Source organism: Panthera pardus, unplaced genomic scaffold, assembly GCF_024362965.1.
Source record: "Panthera pardus isolate Hobbes unplaced genomic scaffold, ASM2436296v1 HiC_scaffold_27, whole genome shotgun sequence".
In the NCBI taxonomy this organism is placed as follows: domain Eukaryota; kingdom Metazoa; phylum Chordata; class Mammalia; order Carnivora; family Felidae; genus Panthera; species Panthera pardus.
In genome coordinates, this window is record NW_026526843.1 from 56,509,393 (window position 1) to 56,535,998 (window position 26,606).

General features: G+C 36.6%; 1 protein-coding gene across 3 annotated transcripts in view; it reads left to right on the forward strand.

The window, feature by feature from the left end:
• The first annotated feature begins 3,337 nt into the window (after positions 1–3,337).
• HDX (highly divergent homeobox) overlaps positions 3,338–26,606 on the forward strand; it is a 170,044-nt gene continuing 146,775 nt past the window's right edge. For 2 of the 3 annotated variants that reach the window (XM_019429493.2, XM_019429492.2), the window contains exon 1: positions 3,338–3,473. The gene's annotated coding sequence lies outside the window, so the exon portion shown is untranslated. Of the gene's footprint in view, positions 3,474–4,052; positions 4,170–26,606 lie in introns of those variants that run through there. The other variant, XM_053891449.1, reaches the window with a different exon arrangement.

Genomic DNA, 26,606 nt, shown 5'->3' on the forward strand with positions numbered 1-26,606 from the left:
GTTTAAACGTTTATTTATTTTTGAGACAGAGAGAGACAGAGCATGAACGGGGGAGGGTCAGAGAGAGAGGGAGACACAGAATCTGAAACAGGCTCCAGGCTCTGAGCGGTCAGCACAGAGCCGGACGCATACTCGAACTCACGGACTGTGAAATCATGATCCGAGCGGAAGTTGGCCGCTTAACCCACTGAGCCACCCAAGCGCCCCGGGGATGCTATTTTAAATAAATTATTCCATAAAGACACATCTGAGGAAGTAAATTTTAGCTGGCAACCTTGGTGAAGTAGTATGCTATGTGAAGATCTTGGAGAAGAGTTTTCCAAGAAGGCATAGCAGGTGAAAAGTCTCCAAAAAGACAACAGGATTTCCAGAAAGAAGGAGAGAGGGTGAAAAAAAATGCCAGTGTAGCATAATGATGCAGGGCAGAAAGAAGTGGTAGGAAACAAACCCTAAGAATGATTTGTGATTTTATTGTTAATGTGTTGGGAAGCATTTTGAGGATTTTAAGCTGGGAAATAATATGATCCTATTCAACTTTACAAAGAATATTTTGACTGCTATTAACAGAAAGTGTTCTTGTGCCTTGGTAGCTAAGTCAGTTAAGCATCCAACTTCGGCTCAGGTCATAATCTGGTGGTTCATGAGTTCAAGTCCCACATCGGGTTCTGTGCTAACAGTTCAGAGCCTGGAGCCTGCTTAGGATTCTGTGTCTCCCTCTCTCTCTCCCTGCCCCTCCTCCACCCACACTCTGTGTCTTCTGTCTCTCATAAATAAATAAATGTTGAAAAGTTAAAAAAAAAGAGAAAGTATTAAAAAAGGTAGTAGTAGGGGCGCCTGGGTGGCTCAGTCGTTTAAGTGTCCGACTTCGGCTCAGGTCACGATCTCGCGTTCCTAGAGTTCGAGCCCCCCGTCGGGCTCTGTGCTGGCTCAGAGCCTGGAGCCTGTTTCAGATTCTGTGTTTCCCTCTCTCTCTGACCCTCCCCCGTTCATGCTCTGTCTCTCTCTGTCTCAAAAATAAATAAACGTTAAAAAAAAAAGGTAGTAGTAGACAATAGCAAACCATATAAGATGATTTTGCAGTGGTTCAAGCTAGAAACAATAGTGACTTTGACTGTTGGAATAGTAATGGAAGATGTAAGGAGTGCTTAGATTTTGGACATATTTTGAAGGTAAAACCTACAGGATTCATGAGTGGCTTGGATGTAGAGTGTGAAGGGAAAAGAAGACTGAGAAACTGGGTGAATTTAATTACCTCTGTTTGTACTCTGGTTTCATATTTGTCTCCTCTTTATCAGTTGGACTATACATTCTTTAAAGGTAGGGATCCTTCCCTTCTTTTTCTCTCAAATCACCTAAGTTCAAGATATGCAGTGTGTACTTAATGAATTTGTTTTCCTATCATAGGTAGTCTATCTCTGAATCCTCCATTTTCATCCTAATCATTCCTTCTTTGAAATTCAATAATTTCTCTTTATTACTGCTCTTGACACCCTGATCTAGGACTGAGTCATCTAGAAGCTGTATTACCACTACAACTGTCTAACTGATCTTTCTTTTTCCAGACTATCCCTGATCTGATTCAAGCTGCAAATTGATGACCAATTACTTGAAAAATTTGCTTTCAGTCATTCATTCAACAAAAACTTACTGATTTGTCTACTTTGTATCCAGGACTCTTCTAGAAGCCAGGGATATAAAAATAATCAAGGCAGACAAAAAAAAATCCTGCCATCATGGGGCTCATATTTTCAATAACTAAAAATAAAGAGCATGTTAGATAGTAAGTGCTATGAAGAGAAATAAAAGAGGAAAGGGAGTATAGGGAGATAGATGAAGTGTTGAGAAGATCACAATTTGAAATAGCATTACAGTGTAATGTCTTTAAAATTTTAGATATTACTTTTAATGAAGTTACATGACGACAGAGATATGAATCAAATAAGGGAGTAAAGTCAGGCAAAGATCAAAAGGAACAATAGTGCAAGGGTTCTGATGTGGTCATGAGATTAATTTGTTTGAGAAACGGATAGGCCTGTGTGATTTGAAAGTGAGTTAATTGCAGGGTGGCAGGAGGTGAGGACAGAAAGATGGCAAAGGCCAGATAAATTAGGAGTTTCAGACTATGGTAAGAAATTTTCATTTTATAGAATATGTGAATGTAAGCTATTGGACATTCTGGAGCTGGGCATGATTTTATTTTCTTTTAAAAAATCATTGAAGCTGCTCTCTAGATTGTATAGGTTTGAGGTACCCTGCCTTAGGGTCTTTAGTGGCTTTTAATGAAATCAACATTCTCTGCCTATTTTCAAAGACTTATCCTATTTCCTATCCTATTTCCCCACAAGTCCTCATATATGCCCTTTATTTTCTAGGCTGGTTTTATCACGGGTGTCCTCATATATATATTTATGCCTTCCTAATTTTTGTCTATTCCTTCCCCTTTAAGACAGTGCTTTCAGTTCTCTTTTATCCATCATTCAGGAACTATCTCAAGTTTCAATTACAAAATAAAATGCTCCCCCAACTGTCATCACCTCACTGTTGTTTCCAGTCATCAAATGATGTATATCTTGTCCATAGTTGATAATTGAGCACCCAATAATGTACTTAATTTTAGTGTTGTGAATGTTTAATGTGTGCTAATCTTGTCTTCTGAATGATGTTATAAGTTCTATAATAGCATAGGTCCAGTAAATTGTACATCTCTTATGGCACCCAGCAAATTTGGGGGGTGTTAACTGTGTAACATATGGCTTGAATTGTTTTTTATTTTTCTTGCAATGGTGTAGCTGTGACCATGCAACTAACTTCTGGCAGAACAGGATTGATGTTAGGTGAACAGAAGTCATAATTTTAATTTGTTTTAGTTGCCAGAGTCAACTGGTCACATAAAACAGTACACTTGCTCTTATTGACAAATTCCAAAAGCTTGATAGATACCTTCTTGATTTTAGTAACACTGAATATATGCATGTCAATTGAACACTGACCACAAAAGACTATTTCTGTATGTCATCATTTGATTTTGGCATGCAACAATTCTGTTGAAAGCAAATCTCAAGTTGGAAGACCAGACAGCACCTGCTCAAATGGTGGCATATTAACTATTATAGTCACAGGGATGCTGGGTGTTCACAGCTATTCAGGAAGGGAAAGATACAGAAAGGCCTGGCCTTGGACACAGCTGATAGCAGGGAAGAGGCAGCCCCACTGCAGGCAGCTATCTTTCCTCCCCCCTCCCCACTCTTGGGTTCTGGGCTGAGGCCTGGGACTGTCCGAGCTGATCTCGGGCTCCCATTGGTCGCTGTCTTTTGTGACGTCACAATCATGATGAGAATTGATGATCGGACACGCTGATTTCATTGTCTGAGGAGGCTGTAAGACCCAGGAAAAATCTTGCTGAATCTGCCTGCCCCGGCACTGGCCTGATTGGGGATCCTGCGATCCTTCCAGTGACCGCACCACGCTGCGAGGTAAGTACCCAGTCTGGGTGGGTGTGAAGGGTGAAAGACGATGAGCAAGACACCGAGCTAATGCTTTGCCCAGTAGGGAGCTTATAGGTTCAGAGGCCTACAGAGTCTGCCAACAAATTTGCGGCGGCTTTTGGGGAGCCAACTGTCTCTAGTTTCCAAGCAAAGGCTGGCGGCAGCGTAAGGTTAAAAAAGAGCTGAGGATAGGGATATAGCAGGTATTGCCAGAGTGCAAAGGATCTTGCTCCTAGAGAGGGCAACGTTGGGGATGCGCTTCTGCCTTCGGAGTAGGAGGAAGTGGCACATTTGCCTCTGAAGAAAGGAGGCGGGGGCGGGGGATGAATTCTACCACTACCAGATTTCACTGGACAGCCGATTTCTCACAGTCCTACTCAAACTCACTGAGTGCTGCGCTTGCGCATTAAGAACATGTGGGGGAGGGGGAGGGGGGAGTTCGTGGCGAGAAGAATAGACGTAGAGTTTGCGCAGGCGCCTTTTCGGTTTCGCTGGAGGAGGTGGCGCTGAGCTCTGTCTGGGCTGAATATAGAAAGAGCTGGGGAGTTGGCCCTGTGATATTTCAAGTGCTGATTGATGGAGAGGGGTGTGCCAGTTATTTTAAATCTGGCTTATTGGGCATACCCAGACCCCAAATGGGTCTGATGAATTTAAGAAAGCAGATTCTTAATCTACAGTTACCAGGTTTGTAATAATTGAAAGAAGTCGGAGAGGAATCTGTGGAGTAGAAATTACTGAGATGAGAAACCTTTGGAAGAAAAAAAAAACAACCCACTAATTATTCAAATGAATCCAACTTTTAATCTTCAGTGAACTCTGATTTGAGGTACCATTCAATGATTTTGAAATTTAAACTCTTTGGAGAGACTCAGAGTGAGACCCATTGTGGAGAGTCAGAGTAAGAAATTTAACTTTCTTGTCTTCTTTTTTCTTCTTTCTTTCTTGAAACGATTTCTTATAAAGCCTTGGTCTCCCTTTCAGGTTGGTGCTAAGATTTTCTTCCTTCTTTCTTCCTCTGTTTCTCTGCTAAAACCACCAAAGTCAGATCCTGTTTGAGAGACCCTTTCTAACTCTCCTTTTTTGGGAGGGGCAATATTACTCAGCAATTGTGAGGAAAAACCTGCCTGTTTGTTCTTGGTGGAAAAATTGTACAGTAGTGTTATTAACTCTCGACTATTTCATAGAGAAATCTGATTTTTCCCGCCTATTTTTTATAGTTAAGGGGTTGTCAAGTCCTGGGAAATTTTATTTTCAAAGGTCACTATTACAATTCTTCCTTTATCCTACAATATAAGCTATCTTCACCACCCATCCAGTCACTCCAGGAACCTCCTAGCCAGCTTTCACTTGTGCCCCAAATCCCTAATTTATTCTGCCAGACTAATGGTCAGTGAGCACTTCTTTTACCAAGTCATTTTCTTCACCAAAATATTCTTAGCTCTATTTTTTTTTTATTGTTTCAAGCCCAACTCCACTTGGATTGCAAAAACTTCATAATCTGGCTTTATTGTACCATAGGAGTCTTATTTTACTTGATTCTTCAGTGTATAATTCTCCTTAATGTCCTTTGGACAATCTATCTCCAGAGCTTTGCTCCTTGCTCACCACCATTCCCTTCACCCAGGATGCCTTCTCTTCTGCCCATTCAGATCGTACCGAATTTGAAAACTCAACTCAATTTATACCTCTCCATAAGTGCCTTCCAAGTGTAACCCAACCATCATTAAGCTCACCTTTTCTAGAACTTCTACATCAGTTCTTATATTTGTCACTTTCTTATAGCCTGTATTATTGTCTTATTTGGGTGTGTGCATGTGTGTGTGTTGGACTAAAATTTTCAAGTGGATTTTAAACCCCCTCTTAAGGGTTGGGACCATGCCATCTAATTCTTTATCTTCTGCCTACAGCACCTGGATGATTATTGGAAGTATCTATAACCATATATTGTCTTTGTATCCCAATTTCTTGGGTAACAAAGTAGTATTATTATAGAGAAAACTGTATATATGTGAAAATTTATTCATCATTGCTTAGGCAAGGTACCCTCCAGTGACTGAATAAACTTGAGTATGAGTCAGAGAAAAGGCAATATGGACATATCTATATAGTGGGTGGCCTCCAAATATATACTGTCTTCATAAAAGACCAAGGGGACATTAACCCAGAAGTGTTTCTATCTCTAACTTTCTCAGTTTGAAAAATACTAAGACATTTCCCATTTTCTGTATTTCTCTTTTATGACATTACATCATGTATGTTCTGTTAAAACCTACTACTTATTTACTGTGTTTTATTGCAATATATCATACAGTTGCTGATTTGCATTGACTGTCACTAATAGTTTTCATTTGTACCTCTGTTAAATCAGAGCTAATCATTGTGATGGCTATCATAATTGCTATCATATAACCTATCACTTGCCACTTTCCTACCCTTTCAGCTTCAAAGTGCATTGTTTCATGGAGCTGAGTTTATTTGATAGACATTGTTTAATATAGAGGCTTTCCACAGATTTCACTTTGGCTGCTGCTTCACTTTGAGGCACCATGCCAAACAATATCATATGTGGCTTAAGAACGTGGATAATAATCATTCTAGAAGTGGATAATAACCATTCTAGAAGGGTATTATAACCTATAAATTTAAAAATATTTGTCATATATCATTATGAATGAACTGTGAATGTTATTTACTATAAGGGAAAATCCTTTGTCCTTGACTTTTTCTCTTATTACCTATATTATGTAAATTCCCTCAAAGTGTTTTAGCTTGCAACCGTTTCATAGTAATTAATAAGACTTACCTAGATATTCACATATAGACCAATAGACTAAACTATTCAAAGGTAGGACACTCTAGATAGAATGTAATGCTTAGGAATATGCTGCCAATTTTTATTATTATTATTTTTTAATGTTTATTCATTTTATTTTATTTTTAATTTTTTTTAAAGTTTATTTATTTTTGAGACAGAGAGAGACAGAGCATGAACGGGGGAGGGGCAGAGAGAGAGGGAGACACAGAATCGGAAGCAGGCTCCAGGCTCTGAGCCATCAGCCCAGAGCCTGACGCGGGGCTCGAACTCGTGGACCGCGAGATCGTGACCTGAGCTGAAGTCGGATGCTTAACCGACTGAACCACCCAGGCGCCCCCTTATTTTATTTTTTAATATAATTTGTCAAATTGGTTTCCATACAATACTCAATGCTCATTCCAAAAAGTACCTTCCTCAATGCCCATCATCCACTTTCCCTTCTCCCCCAACCCCCCATCAACCCTCAGTTTGTTCTCTGTATTTAAGAGTCTCTTATGGTTTGCCTCCCTCCATCTGTAACTTTTTTCCCCTCCCCTCCCCCATGTTCTTCTGTTAAGTTTCTCAAGATCCACATATGAGTGAAAATGTATGGTATCTGTCTTCCTCTGACTGACTTATTTTATTTAGCATAATACCCTCCAGTTCCATCCGCGTTGATGCAAATGGCAAGACTTTATTTCTTTTTCATTTCCAAGTAGTATTCCATTGTATATATAAACCACATCTTCTTTATCCATTCATCAATTGATTGACATTTAGGGTCTTTCCGTAGTAATTTGGATATTGTTGAAAGTGCTGCTATAAACATGGAGGTACATGTGCCCCTATACATCATATGCTGCCGATTTTAGAAAACATATAAAAAAATAGAAGTGTGGTATTTGTGTTTTAAGGTTTATTTTACAATTCCTATCTCAATGAAAGGATGGCATTGGACATTGTCATTTAAGTTTTAGTTTGAGCTGCAGGAGATTTTATAATGATGAGCCAATCTCCCCATTTTATAAATGAGGAAGCTGAAGTATAGAGAAGTGTAGTACCTTAGCAGCATTAATAAATGGTAATATTTATTAAACACTTAATACCAGGCACTGTGCTAACAACTTTATATATGTTGTCACATTTAAACCTCACGACATCCCTAAGAGATAGTTTCCAGTATTATTTCTCATTTTACAAGTGGGAAAACAGTGGCTTAAAGTGGTTGACTTCCTTGGGGCCACACAACTATAAAATGTCACAGAGTTCAAACATTGGTCTGTTTTGACTCTTTTTTTAAAAAAAATGTTTATTTTTGAGAGAGAGACACAGAGTGCTGGCAGGGGAGAGGCAGAGAGAGGGAGCACCAGAATCCGAAGCAGGCTCCAGCCTCTGAGCTGTCAGCATAGAGCCCGTCATGGGGCTTGAACCCATAAACTGTGAGATCATGACCTGAACCGAAGTCAGATGCTCAACCAACTGAGCCACCCAGGAGCCCCTGTTTTGACTTTTAATCATGAAACTATACTTGACCAAAGTAATATGCAATGAATCTTTGGCAGAGCTTTAGCAAGAATCTGAATATCTGGAGTCCCAGCCTAATTGTGTGCGTGTGTGTGTGTGATATCAAAATGTTTTCCATGAACAACATACTACTTGTATAAAGTCGCTGATTTCTAAGCCTGACCAAATGGTGTATACCTACATTTCTTTTTAGGTATTTTACTAAAACATACTTTCTTGGTCTCGATTGAAAAATATGGCATTAAATTTTGTATGAAATATATATTTAAAGATATTTAATTAGTTCTGCTTTTAAAATTGTATTGTACTTCCAGAAAGAATTATATATTGTGTATTGTTACCCCCAAACACAGTAAAAATACTTGAATTGTTGATTTTAATTTTATATTAGAGTCAGCTAAACATGAAATTAGTGCTGTCTCAGTATACTTGTATAGAGTACATTATATCTAGGTATAGTGGTTTGGAAGTAAGCAGTGAAAATTCTAGAGAGATATATTCTGCATAAGAAGGGAGCTGGAGAGGTTAGCATATTCAGAAGCTGTAACTAACACTATGAGACCTTTCTAGTATGTAAAATTTCAAGACAACAGACTGAAACCTGTCTGTGGAAGTGGAGTCATCCATATACCAACTAGTACCAAAATTTCCTGGATTAATTGGATATCTAGGTACATGGCAACTAAATAAATGAGATTATATTATATCAATTAAATGTTATACTTTACATTTGTCATCCATAAAGAAATCTGCAATAGAAGCTGTCCTACCTTCTTGGTCTCCTATTGTTTTATAACTAGAGTTATGTTCGAATTGGGTTGATCCTTAGAAGCTTTAAAATGGAGGAGGATGGAGATTTGGACAAAATGGGTAAAGGGGGGAGGGAGATACAGGCCTTCAGTTATGGAATGATTAAGTCAAAGGAATAAAAAACAGAACATAAAGAATGCAGTTAATAATATTGTAATCACTATGTAATGGGACAGATGGTAGCTACACTTTTGAACATAGCATAATGTGTAAACTTGTCATATCACTGAGTTGTACACGTAAAACTAATGTAATATTGTGTGTAGGTATACTCAAAAAATGTATTGTCAGAGTGACAAAAATTTGGGAAAACATTTTCTTAGCAGTTTTTCCCTTGGAGTTGGTGGCAGTTTATTTTAAGATTTTTAAATGCAAGTATGTCTCAGGTAGGCAATTTTCTCATGTACACAACAGTTTGTGCATGATGCTTGCCCAAGGTCATGCAAGAAGTAAGTGGCAGAGCCAGGGCTTTAAAGGAGATGCCATTGTAGATGCTGCACTCTTTACTAGGTTATGGACTAGAGAGCTAGAGTGAGGCCCATCTTTATTTATTGTTTTTAAAAATTGTTTGTATGTATGTATATATGTGTGTGTATGTAATTTCCCCCTAATTTCTCTTTCTGAGAAAGAGACTGTCTTTCAGAGTCTTTATGTCTATGACATTTTTCCTTTTTCTGTCAGTGGAGACAAATAATTTTAATTTTTTTATGTTTATTTTTGAGAGAAACAGAGCGTGAGTGGCAGAGGGGCATTGAGAGAGAGGGAGAGAAGGAGACACAGAACCTGAAATAGGCTCCAGGCTCTGAGCTGTCAGCACAGAGCCTGACATGGGACTCAAACTAGGTAACTTTGAGCTCATGACCTAGGCCAAAGTCGGATACTTAACTGACTGAGTCACCCAGGTGCCCCTAAACAATTTTAATAGAAAGGCCAAGGCTTAAGAGAAAGGGATCATTGTGTTGGCCTCCAATGGCTTCAGAGGCTGAGGGCATATAGACCCGTACACTATTCTTTCTTATTGTCAAGTACAAAGCAATGGCAAAAGCATGTCTTCTTTGGGTTTTGTTTTGTTACACTAATATACATTGTTTATATACATTATACACTAATATCTTTCTTTACATATTGTCTTACTTGGTTGACTTGGGCTATGTATTGTGTGTTTTATGGATGAAGTAGTTATGCCATTTAGGAAAGTAATGATCTGAGACCCATCCTCCAAATAGCTTTACCTTTCCATAGACCCATGAGGTGTGTTGAAATCTCCTCAATAGAACAACAATTGAAAGAGACCCAGGGCATTATGAAATATGGAAAAAAAATATATTCTACATTAGTGGGACTATTACATTAGTCATAGAATACTCAGCCTTGACTTATCCCCGCTATCCTGAGACAGCATGGAGTTATTTTTGAATATGTATGTAAATTATTAAAATAATTAGTCAGACATTTTATTTAGAACCTGCAGGTTCACTTTTATCACCAATGGATGTTTGAAAGATGCTCAAGGTCAGTTTTGGGGCACCTGGGTGGCTCAGTCAGTTAAGCGACCAACTTCGGCTCAGGTCATGATTTCACAATTCATGGGTTTGAGCCCCGTGTTGGGCTCTGTGTTGGCAGCTCAGAACCTGGAGCCTGCTTCAGATTCTGCATCTCCCTCTCTCTCTGCCCCTCCCCTTCTCATGCTCTGTCTGTCTCTCTGTCTCTCCCTGTCTCTCTCTCTCAAAAATAAAAGGTGCTAAAGGTAAGTTTCAGTTTTTTCTTCTTTTCCCAACTGCTAGTGCTTAATGTAAAGAGACACTTTTAAAAACTCATTATTGATTGTGATGTTTAGCCAGTGTACTTTTCTGGTAGGGTTGAATGCATCCATATCTATTAAATTTTTGCTCCTCAAAGTGTGTTACGTGGAGTACAAGCATGAGCATCACCTGGGAACTTCTTAGAAATTGCAGAATCTGTGTCCTCAACCAAGACCTACTGAATCAGATTCTGCATTTTAATATCTCCAAGTAACTCATATGCACATTAAACTCTGAGAAGCACTGATATAAAGTGAAATATGACTTTCTGTGCAACTTAGACTTTTAAGAGCTGATAATCAGAAAAATCCCTTAATTTCTTTTATACAGTTTTCACATGTGTAAAGAAATATGTAATCAAAGTCTTACTTGTCTAATATACATCAGCTTTACTTCATTTTGGAGTCTATCTCATTGGGAGAATAGCTACTCTTGTGTGATGGGTAAAATTGTTTAGCCTGAGTGAATCCAATTATTTTGATGGTAGTAATGGCCTTACTGTTGAAATGATATTTTTCCTAATTGTCAACAGAGTGTTACAAAAGAGTATGAACGTATTGGGGTCACTGTCACTAATATCTTCAAAAGAAACTATACTTAGTTTTCCATTTGCTACTGTAACAAATCACCACAAACATAGAGGCTTACAATAACACATGCATTATGTTCTGGTGGTTTGAAGTCTGAAATAGGTATCATTGAGTTAAAATCAACGTGTCAACAGGGATTTTTTCCCCTAAAGGCTCTAGGAAATAATTTACTTTATTACCTTTTTTAGCTTCTAGAGGCTACCCTCTTTGGCTTGTGGCTGCATCCATCTTCAAAGCTAGCAATGGCCAATCAAATCTTTCTCATATCGCATCACTCTGGCACTCTTCTGTCTCCATCTTCCACATTTAAGGATCCTTGTGATTACATCTGGCCCACTCAGATCAGATAATCTAAAATAATCTCTTTATTTTAAGGTCAGCTGATTATAAATCTTAATTCTTTCTGTAACCTTAATTCACTTTTGTGTTGGAATTTAACATATTTGCAGATTTCATGCATGAAGATGTAGATATCACTGGGTGTGTGTGAGGGGCACAGGAATTGATGGCCTTTTTGGCTGATAAGGAAAGTCAGCTTCTAATCTTGTAATGGGAATAAGCAATTAGTGTATGGTTTGAACTGTGTCTCCTACCCCCAAAAATTCATTGAAGTTCTACCCCCCGCCCTCCGTATCTCAGAATGTAAATTTATTTTGAAATAGGGTCATCACAGATATAATTAGTTAAATTAAGATGAGGTCATACTTGAGTAAAGTAGGCCCTTAACCAGATGTAACTGGTGTCTTTATAAAAGGGGAAGTCTGGATATTGGTATGCATAGAGAATGCCATATGAACATGAAGATGTCCATGTATAAACGAGGAGAGAACAGAGCCTTCCCTCACCACCCTCAGAGAGAAAAACTCTCCCAATACTTTGATTTCATACTTCTAGACTTCATAATTGTGAGATAATAAATTTCTGTTTATGCCATCCAATTACAGTAGACCTAGAAAAGTCAAGATTGTCCTTCAGTTGATATCTAAGTATCATCATCCTCAAAAGCATTTATTTAGTAATGTGCTAGATGTTGGATGAGGTGAATTAGACATTGAAGAACTTATGATATACATTAGACAATTTTCATAAAGCAAGCTCTGAAATAGATGACTTTATGACCCTCCGTTTATTCAACTGTGAAAAGAGGGCATAGTATTCATACTATCTAACAGCATTTCTAACTTAAAATCCATGATTTTATTTATTAATTAAATTTTAGGAAGTTATTACATCCATACATTAATAAAAAGTATTAAGTGCAGGCAAAGCCATCAAACTGTTAAACTTTTCTTTAGGATCAGTATCTTAATAACTACCACCTATGCTATTCATTGCCCACTTTCTTCAATTTTTTTTTCTGAACAAGTGCCCTCTTTTAATGCCCAGCTCCCAGCCCCCAGCAACCTCCCCTCTGTCAACCCTCAGTTTGTTCTCTATATTTAAGAGTCTTTTATGATTTGCCTTCATGTTTTTATCTTATTGTAGTTTTACTTTCCTTCCCCTGTGTTCATGTTTTGTTTCTTAAATTCCACATATGAGTGAAATCATATATTTGCCTTTCTCTGATTGACTTACTTCACTTAGCATAATACCTTTAGTTCCATCCACGTTGTTGCAAATGGCAAGATTTCATTTTTTTCTAATATTTAAAACAAAAGTTTAATATTTATTTATTTTTGAGAGACAGAGAGAGAGCCTGGGGGAGGGGCAGAGAGAGAGGGAAACACAGAATCCCAAGTAGGCTCCAGGCTCTGAGCTGTCAGCATAGAGCTTAATGTGGGGCTCAACTTCACGAACCACGATATCATGACCTGATCTGAAGTTGGACACTTAACCTACTGAGCCATCCAAGCACCCCAAATTTCATTCATTTTGATGGCTGAATAATATTCCCTGGTATATACCACCTCTTCTTTTTCCATTCATCAGTTGATAGACATTTGGGCACTTTACATAATTTGGCTATTGTTCATAGCACTGCTATAAACATCGGGGTGTGTGTGCACCTTCAAATCAGCATTTTTGTATCCTTTGGATAAATACCTAGTAGTGCAATTGCTGAGTTGTAGGGTAATTCTATTTTTATCTTTTTAAGGAACCTCCATACTGTTGTCCAGAGTGGCTGCATGAGTTTCCATTCCCACCAACAGTGAAAAAGGGTTCCTCTTTCTCTACATTCTTGCCAACATCTGTTGTTTCCTGAGTTGTTAGTTTTAGCTATTCTGACAGGTGTAAGTTGGTATCTCATTGTGGTTTTGATTTGTATTTCCCTGCTAATGAATGATGTTGAGCCTTTTTTTCATATGTCTGTTAGCCATCTGGATGTCTTATTTGGAAAAGTGTCTATTCATGTCCTCTGCCCATTTCTTCATTGGATTATTTGATTTTTTGGTGTTGAGTTTAGGTTTTTTTAAATAGATTTTTGGATACTACCCCTTTTATCCAATGTGTCATTTACAAATATCTTCTTCCATTCCATCAGTTACCTTTTAGTTTTGTGGATTGTTTCCTTCCCTGTGCAGAAGCTTTTTATTTTGATGAGGTCCCAGTAGTTATTTTCTGCTTTTGTTTCCCTTGCCTATGGAGCTATGTCTAGTAAGAAATTGCTGCAGCTGAGGTCATAGAGGTTGTTGCCTGTTTTCTCCTCTAGGATTTTGATGGTTTCCTGTCTCACATTTAGGTCCTTCATTCTTTTTGAATTTATTTTTTTTGTACTTTCCTTAAATTTTAAAGAGAAGTAATAAAGACATTGAGAAACACTTTTGTTCTTTTGACTCTTTTGACCCTTTTGAAATTGGTTTAAAACTTATGTTTAGGGGGCGCCTGGATGGCTCAGTTGGTTGAGCGTCTGACTTCGGCTCAGGTCATGATCTCACAGTTAGTGGGTTCCAGTCCTGCATCGGGCTCTGCTGACAGCTCAGAGCCTGGAGCCTGTTTCAGATTCTGTGTCTCCCTCTTTCTTCTCCTCCCCTATTCACGCTCTGTCTCTGTCTCAAAAATAAATAAACATTAAAAAGTTTTTAAAAAGACTTATGTTCAGGACACAGTATATTAATGATTCTATGCCCACAATAGATGCTTAAGAAATAAATTTCAATAAATGAGTAAATTGTCAAAATATATGACGTGACACATTCATATACTGGAAAAATTTGAGAACAGTGACATGAAGAGGAAATGGTTATTTTGATACAGTTTTCCCCTAATTTCTCATTATTGCAAAGTATATTGTAGTAATATGTGTTCTCATAATTCACAGATGAAGCTGTAGTCTTTAAGTAGCTTTAAGAATATTTTTGCAAATTGTTATCAGGTTTCCTGGATTAATTAGCAGTAAAATAACAATTCCTGAGTATGGTCATGATCAAACACTGGACAGTGCATTTCATATGTGCAGATCTTTGCTGATTAACACCAAGGAATATGATTGTAATGAAATATTTAGAAACACAGTTGTGTGATAATCTCTGCCTTTGTGTTTCATATCTACATGAAAAAAAAAAAACTAGGCAGGAGAAATGCAGTGCCAGCAAAAACATTAGGGGTCAATGTTAATCCCATACTTTAAACATATATTCGCCTATAATTTGACAGTAACATATGTTTTCTGACTTAATGTCACAGGCTTAACTTAGGACAATGTCTTTCAAACTAAGGTCTGCAGACCCCTGTGAGTCCAAGGAAATGTCTTCAGAGGTCTGCAAGTTTTATGGCAATTTTTAAATTTGAGGGTTTTCTTTGATCTTGAAATAATTTATCTTAAAAATAAAATGATGATCTTGAAAAAAATCCACAGTAAGCATGCATTCACTCATACACAAAGCCTTTCTACCAGGTATAAAAACAAAACCTCTCTTTTATAGTCATAAATCACAGTTAAAAGACATTTGATGGAATTAATTGGGTACCTTAATACAGAGTTCCTCAAACTGACATCCAAAGATAGATTTTGGCAGGATAGGAAATATTTTGGTTTTGGTTTTGGTTTCTTCTTTCAAATGAAGAAGAAAGAAGGGTCTTTACCTGTGGCTTTATGATTTGGGTTGTGTTCCATAAGGCTTTTATGTTATTAAGCAGTTTCTTAGCTTATTCAAAATATTTGTGGAGATCAATTTATGCTTCCACTATTTGATGAATTAAATATGTATACATATATTTTTCCACACTATATATAGGTATGTACTTATTACTGTTACATACTTACCACTAGATTGTGTGCTTTGAGGACTCTTTCTCTAATCCCAAAAGAGCAGGGTGTTTAATTTTTCCCCTGTGTTTTTCTAGTAAAATCGAGAATGGAAGACAAGAGAATCTGATAGTTTATCTATTTGCTTCTAGGTGAAACTGGAAGCAAATCTTTAAAAAAATTTTTTTTGTGTGTTTACTTTTGAGAGAGACAGAGTGTGAGCCAGGGGAGGGGCAGAGAGACAGGGAGACACAGAATCTGAAACAGGCTCAGCTCAGAGCCTGACGCGGGGCTTGAACTCACGAGCTGTGACATGACCTAAGCTGAAGTCGGACGCTCAACTTACTGAGTCACCCAGCGCCCCGAAACTGCCCTCAAATCTTAACATATACTATTTAAATATTATTCATGAAACACTAAAAGAATATCTAGTCTAAGTAAATGAATATGGCTTTACCCTTTTTTAAAGCAAATTTTAATTACCAATAAAACTTCTTGCTGGGAGCGTGTTAGAGAAGATGTAGAATAGGGTAGGGTGGAGTTACGTGGATAATAAAAAAGGTTAGAAAGAACTAATAAGAATAAGTTTACAGTAAGAACAAGCTTATGGTAGGAGCGCCTGGATGGCTCAGTTGGTTAAGCATACTACTCTTGATTTTGGCTCAGGTCATGATCTCAGTGTCCTGAGATCGAGCTCCGCACTGGGCGTGGAGCCAGTTTAAGATTCTTTCTCTCCCTCTATTCTTCCCCCACATGCACACACACTCTGTGTCTCAAAAAAAAAATAGGTTTGCAGTATAGTAAAATAAGGGATATATAAATTATTTTGGTATAATGGATAATTTGTTATAATTACTATTTCAAAGTGTGGCTGTGGAAGTTTTGTAGAGTTCCTCTAAGAAGTAACTGAAAATGCAAGCTACATTTTAAATATGTTAACCTAGAATGTGAATTGCAAGATTTTAGTAGTCAATGCGTGAAGCAGTGCAAACAGCTTGATTAAATAGCGGAAGACAGAAGTGATTTATGTGCACAATTTGGGGCTAGGAATGCAAGAAAAAAAAAGCACAATTTGTAGACAAATATGAATGGAACAAATATGTATGTGTGGCCCTACTTAGCTCATCATAAGATGCTATATATCTCTGGTAACTGACAGTCATTTCTTCAGAATAAGTGTATGTGGGACTATATCAAAGCAGAGTTAGGACAAGAAATCAGTTATCCAGTTGAGGCTTTGTTTATGCCTCTGTTGTTCAACTTATCATCTGTTTGAAATTGATCTTTTTGTATTTTATTGTAATGTGAGTTTTGATATCTGAATGTATAATAAAGTACTTACAGTTTAAATGTATTTTATTAATTTAACATCAGGACTCTGTAATAAAGCAAGTGTAATTAAAAGCCAATAGGTAATTATAATTGATAAAACAAAATGAGGTCTAGCATAACAACTGGCTAATGCTCTGTTTCTTTTAAGATAATCTAATCAAAATTTAAAAAATTATTCAAGTATACATGACATAAATATATTAATTTCACACGCAGTACATAGTGATTTGACAAATATGCACAATAAGTAATGCTTATCACAATAAGTAGTTCACCATTTGTCACCATACAAAGTTCTTACACTATTATTGACTATATTCCATATTCTGTACTTTAATTTTTTTTAATTTTTAATGTTTATTTGTTTTTAAGAAAGAGACAGCAAGAGTGGGGAAGGGGCAGAAAGAGAGAGAGAGAGAATCTGAAGCAGGCTCCAGGCTCTGAGTTGTCAGCACAGAACCCAATGCAGGGCTCGAACCCATGAACCATGAGATCATGATCTGAGCCGAAGTCAGATGCTTAACAGACTGAGCCACTCAGGCGCCTCTGTACTTTTCACCTTTGTAGCTTATTTATTTCATTTTTTAAAGTTTTAATTTAAATTGCATAGTTAACATACAGTGTAATAGTAGTCTCAGGTATAGAATTTAGTGGTACAGCATTTACATACATACCTTTTGCTCATCACAACTGCACTCCTTAATCCCCATCATTTATTTCACCTACCCCCCTCCCCGCCTCCCTTCTGGTAACCATCAGTTTGTTCTCTATAGTTAAGAGTTTTTCTTGATTTTCGTATTTCCTCCCCCATGATTATTTGCTTTGTTTTTCAAATTCCAAATATAATTCAAATCATATGGTATTAGTCTTTCCTGACTGACTTATTCTGCTTAGCATAATGCTCTCTAGATCCATCCATGTTGTTGCAAGTGGCAAGATTTCTTTCTTTTTTATGGCTGAGTGATATTCCAATATATGTATATTGGCCATCTGGATGTCTTCTTTGGAAAAACGTCTATTCGTGTCTTCTGTCCATTCTTTCACTGGATTATTTGTTTTCTCACTGGTGTTGAGTTTTGTAAGTTCTTTGTATATTTTAATTACTAACCCTTTATCAGGTCATTTGCAAGTATCTTCCCCCATTCCATTGGTTGTCTCCTGGTTTTGTTGATTGTTTCCTTTGCTCTGCAGAAGCTATTTATTTTTAATTAAGTTCCAATAGTTTATTTTTGCTTTTGTGTCCCTTGACTCAAGAGACATCTAGTAAGAAGTTGCTATGGCCAGTGACAAAGAGGTTACTGTTTATGCTCTCCTCTAGGACTTTAATGGTTTCCTGTCTCACATTTAGGTGTTTCATCCATTTTGAGTTTATTTTTGTGTATGGTGTTAAGAAAGTGGTCCAGTTTCCTTCTTTTGGATGTTGCTGTCCAGTTTTCCCAACACCCTTTTTTTTAAACAGACTGTCTTTCCCATTGGATATTCTTTCCTGCTTTGCCAAAGATTAATTCACCATACAATTGTAGGTTGATTTCTGGGTTTCTATTCTGTTCTGTTGGTCTATGTATCTATTTTTGTTTTGGTAACCATAATATTTTGATTGCTACAGCTTTGTCATATAACTTGAAGTCCATAATTGTGATGCCTCCTGCTCTGATTTTCTTTTTCAAGGTTGCTTTGGCTATTTGGTCTTTCAAGATTTCATACAAATTTTAGGATTGGTTGTTCACCTCTGTGAAAATTGCTGTTGGTATCTGACAGGAATTGCATTAAATATATATATTGCTTTGGGCAATATTCACAATATTTGGGACATTTTCACAATATTTGTTCCTACAATCCATGAGCATGGGATTTTTTTCAGTTTTTTGTGTCATCTTCAATTTCTTTCATCTGTGTTTTATAGTTTTCAGAGTAAAGATCTTTTATCTCTTTGTTTAATTTTATTCTTAGGTATCTTATGGTCTTTGGTGCAATTGTAAATGGGAACGATTCCTTGATTTCTTTTTCTGCTGCTTCATTATTGGTATATAGAAATGCAACAGATTTCTATACATTGATTTTGTATCCTATGACTTTGCTGAATTCGTGTCTCAATTATAGCAATTTTTGGGTGCAGTCTTTTGGGTTTTCTATATAGATTGCCATGTCTTTGAAGATAGTGAAAATTTGGCTTCCTCCTTTCTGACTTGGTGCCTTTTATTTCTTTTTATTTATTTATTTTTTGTCTGATTGCTGTGGCTAGGACTTCCAGTAGTATATTAAATAACAGTGGTGAGAATGGACATCATGTTTTTTTCCTCACCTTAGAAGAAAGCTCTTAGTTTTTCCCATGGAAGTTGATAATAGTTGTAGGTTTTTTATATATGACCTTTATTATTTTGAGGTATCTTCCATCTTGCCCTACTTTGTTGAGGGTTTTTATCATGAAAGGATGCTGTACTTTGCCAAATGCTTTTTCTCCATCTATTGAAAAGATCATATAGTTCTTATCCTTTCTTTCTTAATGTGGTGTATCATGTTGATTGATTTGTGAATACTGAACCAATTTTCAGCCCAGGAATAAATTCCACTTGAACATGGTGAATGGTTTGTTTAATGTACTGTTGGATTCAGTTTGCTACTATATTGTTGAGAATTTTTGCATTTAGTTGAGTCTTTATTTGGTTTTGGTATCAGGGTGATGCTGGCCTCATAGATTGAGTTTGGAAGGATTCCTTCCATTTCTGTTTTTTTTAGATAGCTTGAGAAAAATAGGTATTATGTCTTTAAATGTTTGGTAGAATTCCTCTGTGAAGCCCTCTGGCCCTGGACTTGTGTTTGCTGGGAGATTTGATTACTGATTCAATTTCTTTGCTGGTTATGGGTCTGTTCAAGTTTGCTATTTCTTCCTGTTTCTGTTTTGGTAGTTTGTATGTTTCTAGAAATTTATCTATTTCTTTCCAGTTTTCCAATATGTTGGCATATAGTTTTTCATAATATTCTCTTATAATTGCTTGTATTTCTGTGGTGTTTGCTGTTATTTCTCCTCTGTCATTACATGTATTTGTACCCTTTCTCTTTTCTTTTTGATAACTCTTGCTAGGGGTTTATCGTTTTGTTAATTTTTTCAAAGAACCAGCTCTTGTTTTCATTGATCTGTTCTTTTCCTTTTTTAGTTTCTATATCTTTTTTTTTCTGCTGTAGCATTTATTATTTCCCTTCTCTTGGTTCTAGGTTTCATTTGTTGTTCTTTTTCTACCTCCTTTAGGTGTAAGGTTAGGTTGTTTATATGAAATATTTCTTGCTTCTTCAGGTAGCACTGTATTTGCTGTATACTTCCCTCTTATGACCACTTTTGCTGCATCCCAAAGGTTTTGGACTGTTGTGTTTTCCTTTTCATTTTTTTCAATGTAGTTTTAGATTTATTCTTTGATTTCCTGGTTGATGCATTCATTGTTTAGTAGCATGTTGTTCAACTTCCATGTATTTGTGGTCTTTTCATTATTTTTCCTGTAGTTGCCTTCAAGTTTCATAGCATTGTCCTCTGAAAATATGCATGGTATGATCTCAGTCTTTTTGTACTTGGTGAGGCCTGATTTATGACTTAGTATGTGAGCTATTCTGAGAATGTCCCTTGTGCATTTGAAAAGAATGTGTATTCTGCTGCTTTGGGATGAAATGTTCTGAATATATCTGTTAAGTCCATCTTGTCCAGTGTCTTATTCAAACATTGTTTTCTTGTTGATTTTCTGTTTAGATGATCTGTGCATTGGTGTAAATGGGTTATTAAAGTCCCATACTATTATTGTATTATTATCGAGTTTCTTTATGTTTGTTATTAATTTTTTTAAATGTATTTGGGTACTTCCATGTTGTGGAATAAATATTTACAATTATTAGATCTTCTTATTGGATAGTCCCCATTGTTATGAGACAGTGCCCTTCATCTTTTGTTACAGTCTTTGTCTTAAAGTCTATCTTGTGTGATGTAATTATTGCTACTCCAACTTTCTTTTGACACCTATTTGTAGAATAAATGTTTCTCCATCTCCTCACATTCAATCTGCAGGAGTCTTAGGTCTAAAACGAGTCTCATGTAGGCAGCATATAGATGGGTCTTGTATTTTTATCCATTCTGACACCCCAGATCTTTTGACTGGGTCATTTAGTCTATTTACATTCAGAATAGTAATTTTTAAATTTTTTTTTATTATCATGAAAGAGAGAAAGAGACAGAAAGAGAGAATCCCAGGCAGGCTTTGCACTGTCTCAGAGCCCAACGTGCTGCTGGATCTCATGAACGGTGAGATCATGATCAAGAGTCAGGCATTTAACTGATTGAGCCACCCAAGCACCCCCAGAGTAATTATTAATAGATATGAATTTACTGACATTGTATTACTTGTTTTGTCATTGTTTCTGTATTTTCTCTGAGCCTTTTTTGTCTTTATCAGTTTGGTCTTTCCACTCAAAAAGAGTTTCCTTTAATGTTTCTTGTAGGGCTCACTTAGTGACCACGAACTCCTTTTAAGTTTTGTTTGTCTCAGAATCTTTTTGTCTTTCATATTCTGAATGATAGCCTTGGTGGATAGACTATTCTCGGCTGCAGATTTTTCCCATTCAGCACATTGAATATATCATGCCCCTCCTTTCTGGCTTGCCAAGTTTCTGCTGAGAGATCTGCAGCTACGTTTATGGGTCTTCCCTCATAAGTTACGGATTTCTTTTGTCTTGATATTTTTAACATTTTAAAAAAAATTTTTGATGTTTATTTATTTTTGAGAAAGAGAGAGAGAGACAGAGCACGAGTGGGGGAGGAGCAGAGAGAGATGGAGCCACAGAATCGGAAGCAAGCTCCAGACTCTGATCTTTCAGCTCAGAGCCCGACGAGGGGCTCAAACTCATGAACTGGGAGATCATGGCCTGAGCCGAAGCTGGAGGCTCAACTGACTGAGCCACCCAGGTGCCCCTGTTTTTTAACATTTTTTAATTTATCATTATATTTAGCAAATTTAATTATAATATATCTTGGTGTTGGCCAGCTTTTTAAAATTTTGATGGGAGTTCTCTGTTCCTCCTGGAAATGGATATCTCATTCCTTCACCAGATTAGGAAAGTTTTCAACTATTTATTTCTTCAAATAAATTTTCCACTCCTTTTTCTCTCTCTTCTTCTTCTGGTACTCCTATAATATAAATGTTACCATATTTTATGGGATCACTGAGTTATCTGAGTCTATTTTTTGTGTTCCATAATTATTTTTTTCTCTTTTATTCAGCTTTATTAGTCTCCATTATTTTATCTTGTCTATCACTTATTCTCTGTTTATTCTATCTTTATGCTCATTTATCAAGTCTGTTTTCAATCTGTTATTGAATTTTTATTTCTGACTGACTTTTTAAACTTTTTTTTTTTATTTGAGAGAGAGTGCAAGCAGGGGCAGAGGGAGAGAGAGAGAGTGTTAAGCAGGCTCCTCACTCCATGCAGAGCTTGACGTGGAGCTCGATCCCATGACCCTGCATCATGTCCTGAGCCAAAATCAAGAGTTCTCCTGTATTTTGTTGTTGTTTTTCTGTTAATTTATTTGTTTTTATTCTACATGTAACTGAAGTTATATGGTATTTGTCTTTTTCTGTCTTATTTCAAGATTTCATTCTTATTTATAGCCAAGTAATATTTCATTATGTATATTATACCACATCATTATATATATTATACCACATCTTCCTTATACATTCATTTACTGATGGAAATTTAGGTTGTTTCAATATCTTGGCTATTGTAAATAATGTTGCAGTAAACACAAGGGTGCGGTTATCTTTTTGAATTAGTATTTTGTTTGTTTGTTTGTTTTGTTTTCTTCAGAAAAGAATAGTGGAATTACAGCATCATATGATACTTCCATTTGTAGTTTTTTGAGAAATCTCCATAGTGTACAGAGGCTGCATCAAATTACATTCCCACTAACAGATTTGGATGATTTTCTTTTCTCCACATCCTTGCCAACACTTATTTCTTGTCTTTTTGATACTGGCCATTCTGACTGGTATGAGGTGATATCTCATTATGTTTTTGATTTGTATTTCTCTGATGATTAATGATATTGAGGATTTTTTCATGTGTCTGTTGACAATCTGTAAGTCTTTGAAAAAAAGTCCTTGGGGTGCCTGGGTGGTTCAGTATGTTAAGCGTCTGATTCTTGGCTTTGATTTAGATCACAGTTTTGGGGTTTTGTGAGTTCAAGCCCCACACTGGGCTCTGCACTGGCAGCATGGAGCATGCTTGAGATCTTCTCTCTCTCCCTCTCTCTTCCCTTCCCCCACTTGCACTCTCAGTGTTGCTCAAAATAAATAAACTTAAAAAAAAGAAAAAAGTCTAATCATGTTCTCTGCCCATTTTTAATCAGATTAATTTTGCTTTTAGTGTTAAGATCTTTATATATTTTGGATTTTGACTGCTTATCAGATATATCATTAGTATATACCTTCTCCCATTCAGTAGGATGTCTTTTCATTTTCTTATGGTTTCCTTCACTATGCAAATTTTTTTACTTTGATGTAGTTTAATTTTTCGTTTCCCTTACATGGGGAGACATATATTAGAAAAATATTGCTAAGGTCAAGATCCATGAGTTTACTACCTATATTTTCTTTTAGAAATTTTATGGTTTCAGGTATTACATTTAGATATTTAATTCGAGTTTTTTTGTGTGTGTATGGTGTAAGGATCTGCCCCAGTTTTATTCTTTTGAATGTAGCTGTCCAGTTTCCCAAAGCCATATATTGAGACTGTTTTTCCCCCAAATACATTCTTTCTTTGTCATGGATTATTTGACCATATAAATATGGGTTTATTTGTGGGCTTTAAATTCTATTCCACTAATCTATGTGTCTGTTTTTGTGCCAGTACCATACTGTTTTGATTACTATATGTAGTTTTGTTGTATAGTTTGAAATCAGGGACTGTGATACCTCCAGGTTTGTTTTCTCTCAATATCACTTTGGTTATCCAGGGTGTCTTGTGGTTCCATACAAATTTTAGGATTTTTTGTTACAGTTCTGTGAAAAATACTATTGTGATTTTTACTAGGGATTGCATTTAATCTGTAGATTATTTTGGATAACATGAACATTTTAATAATGCTAATTCTTCCATTCCATGAGTATGTTATATTGTTCCATTTATTTATGTTATCTTCAATTTCTTTTGTCCATGTTTTATAGTTTTTAGAGTATAGGTCATTTACCTACTTGTTAAATTTACATTTACACATTTTAATATTTTTATGCAATTGCAACTGGGATTGTTTTCTTAATTTTTTTTCTACTATTATTAGTGTATACAGATGCAACATATTTCTGTATATGAATTTTGTGTCTTGCAACTTCACTGACTTCATTTATTAGTTCTAATAATCTTTGGTGGAATCCTCAGAGTTTTCTATGTATAGTATCATGCCATGTACAAATAGTAGCAGTTTTACTTATTTCTTACCAATTTGGATGCCTTTTATTACATTTTTTTGTTTGACTACTGTGGCTAGCACTTCCAGCACTGTGTTGAATAAAAGTGGTGAGAGTAGACACCCTTGTGTTGTCCCTCATCTAAGAGAAAAAGCTTTCAGCGTTTTTTTCAATATATTAAGTTTATTGTCAAATTGGTTTCCATACAACACCCAGTGCTCATCCCAAAAGGTGCCCTCCTCAATACCCATCACCCACCCACCCACCCCTCCCTCCCAACCCCCATCAACCCTCAGTTTGTTCTCAGTTTTTAAGAGCTCTCTTATGCTTTGGCTCTCTCCCACTCTAACCTCTATTTTTTTTCTTCCCCTCCCCCACGGGTTTCTGTTAAGTTTCTCAGGATCACATAAGAGTGAAACCATATTGTATCTGTCTTTCTCTGTATGGCTTATTTCACTTAGCATAACACTCTCCAGTTCCATCCATGTTGCTACAAAGGGCCATATTTCATTCTTTCTCATTGCCATGTAGTACTCCATTGTGTACATAAACCACAATTTTTTTTTATCCATTCATCAGTTGATGGACATTTAGGCTCTTTCCATAATTTGGCTATTGTTGAGAGTGCTGCTATAAACATTGGGGTACAAGTGCCCCTATGCATCAGTACTTCTGTATCCCTTGGGTAAATTCCTAGCAGTGCTATTGCTGGGTTATAGGGTAGGTCTATTTTTAATTTTTTGAGGAACCTCCACACTGTTTTCCAGAGTGGTTGCACCAATTTGCATTCCCAGCAACAGTGCAAGAGGGTTCCCATTTCTCCACATCCTCTCCAGCGTCTATAGTCTCCTGATTTCTTCATTTTGGCCACTCTGACTGGTGTGAGGTGATACCTGAGTGTGGTTTTGATTTGTATTTCCCTGATGAGGAGCGACGTTGAGCATCTTTTCATGTGCCTGTTGGCCATCTGGATGTCTTCTTTAGAGAAGTGTCTATTCATGTTTTCTGCCCATTTCTTCACTGGGTTATTTGTTTTTTGGGTGTGGAGTTTGGTGAACTCTATAGATTTTGGATACTAGCCCCTTTGTCCGATATGTCATTTGCAAATATCTGTTCCCATTCTGTTGGTTGCCTTTTAGTTTTGTTGGTTGTTTCCTTTGCTGTGCAGAAGCTTTTTACCTTCATAAGGTCCCAGTAGTTCATTTTTGCTTTTAATTCCCTTGCCTTTGGGGATGTGTCAAGTAAGAAATTGCTACAGCTGAGGTCAGAGAGGTCTTTTCCTGCTTTCTCCTCTAAGGTTTTGATGGTTTCCTGTCTCACATTCAGGTCCTGTATCCATTTTGAGTTTATTTCTGTGGATGGTGTGAGAAAGTGGTCTAGTTTCAACCTTCTGCATGTTGCTGTCCAGTAGTCCCAGCACCATTTGTTAAAGAGACTGTCTTTGTTCCATTGGATGTTCTTTCCTGCTTTGTCAAAGATTAGTTGGTCATACGTTTGTGGGTCTAGTTCTGGGGTTTCTATTCTATTCCATTGGTCTATGTGTCTGTTTTTGTACCAATACCATGCTGTCTTGATGACTACAGCTTTGTAGTAGAGACTAAATTCTGGGATTGTGATGCCTCCTGCTTTGGTCTTCTTCTTCAAAATTACTTTGGCTATTCGGGGCCTTTTGTGGTTCCATATGAATTTTAGGATTGCTTGTTCTACTATCGAGAAGAATGCTGGTGCAATTTTGATTGGGATTGCATTGAATGTGTAGATAGCTTTGGGTAGTATTGATATTTTGACAATATTTATTCTTTCGATACATGAGCACAGAATGTTTTTCCATTTCTTTATATCTTCTTCAATTTCCTTCATAAGCTTTCTATAGTTTTCATCATACAGATCTTTTACATCTTTGGTTAGATTTATTCCTAGGTATTTTATGCTTCTTGGTGCAATTGTGAATGGGATCAGTTTCTTCATTTGTCTTTCTGTTGCTTCATTATTAGTGTATAAGAATGCAACTGATTTCTGTACATTGATTTTGTATCCTGCAACTTTGCTGAATTCATGGATCAGTTCTAGCAGACTTCTGGTGGAGTCTATCGGATTTTCCATGTATAATATCATGTCATCTGCAAAAAGTGAAAGCTTAACTTCATCTTTGGCAATTTTGATGCCTTTAATTTCCTTTTGTTGTCTGATTGCTGATGCTAGCACTTCCAACACTATGTTAAAGAACAGCGGTGAGAGTGGACATCCCTGTCATGTTCCTGATCTCAGGGAAAAATGCTCTCAGTTTTTCCCCATTGAGGATGATGTTATCAGCTTTTTACTATTGTATGATGTTAGCTGTGGAATTGCCATATGTGGCTTTTATTATGTTGAGGTGTGTTTTTTCCATACGCACTTTATTAAGAATTTTTATCATAAATGGATGCTGAATTTGATCAAATGTTTTTTCTGCATTATACTGTTGAGATTATCATGATTTTTATCCTTCATTTTGTTAATGTATTGTATCACAGTGTTATGAACTATCCTTGCATCCATGGAATAGATGCCACTTGATTATGGTGAATGGTCCTTTTAATGTATTTCTGAATTTGGTTTGTAATATTTTGTTGAGGATTTTTTGCATCTGTGCTCATCAAGG